Genomic DNA, 3,549 nt, shown 5'->3' with positions numbered 1-3,549 from the left:
AAATAATAATTTATCACAGCTATAAACAGCTTGTTGCTCTGGGTTATTGGACCAGGGCAATAAGAACGAAGTTAGGCCACTTTTGAAGGTAGTCAGAAGTAGAGAGACAAGGCGGCGGAGATCACCGTCGGAGCAGAGGACAAAGGGAGGTTAATTGGCTAGCATAGCTACCGTAGCACAGCAAAGTGTGGCACGGAGCTGAAGCTAACTAGCTAAGCCAACACGGTTAGCCTCGCGGGTTGCAAGCTAACTGTGATGCTGGGTAGGCTAGTTTAACATCAGGGGTTTCAATGTTAACTATGTGATACTAGAACAGGATTAGTTATCAGGGGTTTTCATTGTTTACTGTATGTGATGTTAAGTCAGGGATAACGTTATTTAACTGTATGTGATACTAGGATCAGGATTAGTTATCAGGGGTTAAATTATTCAACGTTATTAGCCTATTGTTGTTGTTAGTGTACACAGATGCGAGCTAACAACAAAGGGGTGACACTGCTACCTACCAAAATGCTAACTGGGTGCTGTTAAGCCTAATGACTTATAACTAACTAAGTAGCCTGTCTTTCAAGCCGTCCAGAGAACACTTTTAGTGGGAGGGAAGAGGAGTGAGATGGGAGGGTTAGTTGAGTTACAGGAGAGGTGGGAGGCAGCACATAAGGCTTTTGGGATGACATTGCAGTGGATGACTGACAGTATGGATCTTGGGTCAGCAAGAACACTAGTCAGACAGAGGGAGGCACTGAGAGCAGAGTACGATAGACTCATTAATGCTGCCAGTGACTATGTTATCGCCCTAGAAGAAGGTGATGACGGCACACACGCGGCAACGGTGGTCAATGTGTGTGCCAGGTGGGAAGCTTGTATAGGACAGTTTGAAAAGACAGATCAGGAGGTCGAAGTGGCCCTATTATCGCGCTATGTGGAGCCGGAAATAGACTGTCTTGTTCAGGATATTGTGCGTGCTTTGGTGAGGGTGAAGGATCTTAGCTTAAAGGTGGCGTCCAGTGCACGACGAAGCGTGCAGGGGCGTGCTTTAGATAGGAAACTCCTTTATCTTGAAGAAGCCGTGCTGAAATGGAGAGACGTTGTTCCTGAGCTCAAAGCAACCGAGATGACCAACAAGTACTGGGTGCTTAAAGGGCGAAAGGAGCGACTGATGGACAGTTGGGCGGTCCTCCGAGTTAGTAAACAGCAGGGGGAGGACCACCGCCCGGCAGTCCAACAAGCTGGCCCGCCAGAAGGCGCTACCACCACTGATCGGGTGGTTGACGCAGGGCGGATGGAGCAGATCTTCCCGGGAGTCAGGGGCGAGCCAGGAGACCCGGGCCGTCCCGAAGAGGGAGATCTACTCATCACGACACGCGGGGAAGCCGCCGAGGAGGTCGTGACAGCCAGCGGAGAGGAGCCGTGGGCGGTCGAGGAGGGCGAACCAGACGGCGTTGCTGCTCCCGCAGACGAAGCTGCGGGTGCGGGGAAGGTGCCACTGGAGATCGCGAGAGAAGCTGCAGAGGAGATGGTCGATGGAGTAGCCCCCGTGGACGAGGCCGCGGGGGACGTGACGGTCGAGGTAGAGACGCCTACGGAGAAAGCCGAGGGGGAGACCGACACCAATTCACACACCGACATCACACCAGTGCAGAGCGGCGTGGCACCACCTAAGCCAACGAGGAAGGCCGAGGGGGAGGAGACCAACTCCGCTCCACACTCCGTCACCACACCAGTGCAGAGCGTCGTGGCACCACCTAAGAAAGGTGGCCTTTGCCCCGAGCCTGAAGCCCTGTTGGGCCAAGGTGGGAGGTCAGTAGCGACAAGAGCCAGACCAGTCGAGGTCAAAATATGCGAATGTGAAACATGCAAACCTCCTGACCTCTTGAAAAAATGTGACTGTGAAATATGCAAACCTCCTGACCTCTTCGCACCAGTCCGGTGGGTCATGGGGAAATTGCGAGGGAAGAAGAAGAAGGTGAAGCAGAAAGTCACTGTCCCACCACAGTCATCAGTGCGGGCTGGAGGTGGGGTTGCGTTTCGCGGCGGCAAAAGAACACTGCCAGAGAAACTGACGTCTCCACTGCTACCCTCCGCAGGGGGTGGCGGTGGTTTGGATAAGGCCAGTGCCACACCGATGCAACCTGGACAGCTGCGGTTGAGCATGACTGGCGCAGAGGCCCACAAGGTGGTGGGTCTATGTGTCCGTGTATGGTCAGCTGGCAGTGGTACGTAGGTGCACTCGGGTGGAAAAAGATGCTATGCGCAGCACCACAAAAGAAACCGTCTGAAGTGTCCTACTTTTGTTGTAGTAATTTAGGACCTTGTGATGTGTCTTGACATGTGAATGGATGGAGCTATTTCCACATGTGTGCTATGCGGCATCGAAGGACGTCTAAAGTGTCTTACTGTGTGTGTGGTAATTTAGGACCCTTTATGATGTGCCTGTAACAGGTAAATGGATGGAGCCATTTAAAAATGTATGCAATTATGACGAGGATTTGAATAACTTGCATGATGATGATGATGAGTATTAATTTACTGCCTACCTCTAAGTTGTGATGGAAAGGGGTTGAGTGGGGTGCATTGATACAGGTTATGTTCACCACTTAATCTCTTTTATAATTAGTTGTACGATGATGTCACGCAAAAATGGCTAAATGGCTGACCTGCCAGGATGTGAGCTTGTAGATCTGCTATTTTCCCATTACGAAGCGTTTTAAGACACTTTGCCCATGAGAGAAAGGGGTTTAAAGTGGGAGGAAAAGGACACATCAGTGTTCCAAAAGATGAGCTCGTAAATCTGCTAATTTTAAGCATTTTAAAACTTTGCCCAGGATTGAAAGGGGTTTAAAGTGGGGGGGAAAACACTTATGTGTTCCAAAAGGATGGACTTATAGTGTTCATGGTAAATGTAGACCGGCAACTACATACCAAATTAGTTTGTTTTATGGGTTAAAATAACTCTTAAAATTTAAACAGAGGACGAATAATTGTTTCTAATTCAATTGGTGATAATTTGCTGTTGTTGTAGTACAGTTAATTTAGAGTCCAATGGTGGGAACAATTTTCGAATAATAAGTATTGTTACTTAAACAATTTGGATTGGGGGATTTATGTTGAACGTGTGTGGTGTGCATAAATTCATGTCATGTGTGAAGTACGTAACTTTTTAAGTTGTGACATGTGGGCTATTCCGGGTATGGGGTCGGAGTGGTTTGCAGATCAAAAGTAAGATGTACCTAGTTAGACATGTGTGAAGTACATGGCTTACTATGCCAGGCGGTGCCTCACTCACTAAGGGCCGACCTACCTAGTGTGTTCTCTGAGCCATAAACCAGAGGTCAATGGATTGTAGCCATTTCCTGCTGCCAGTGGGGGAGGATGGGTGGGCCGTGAATGTGAGAGGTTATTGCGGCCTCCGGGTCATCCGATCCGGAGGCCGGGTGGGAGGTGTAGAGTTATTCCACGCCTCCGACGCCTGTGATATTATTATGATTATAATGACGTGTGTATTTACTGCTTATTTAGGATTTCCCAGAGTGGTAGGCCAACATAGAC

This window comes from Gymnoscopelus braueri (assembly GCF_963280865.1).
Source record: "Gymnoscopelus braueri genome assembly, chromosome: 13".
Classification (NCBI taxonomy): Eukaryota; Metazoa; Chordata; class Actinopteri; order Myctophiformes; family Myctophidae; genus Gymnoscopelus; species Gymnoscopelus braueri.
Note: the sequence above shows the minus strand (reverse complement) of the source record.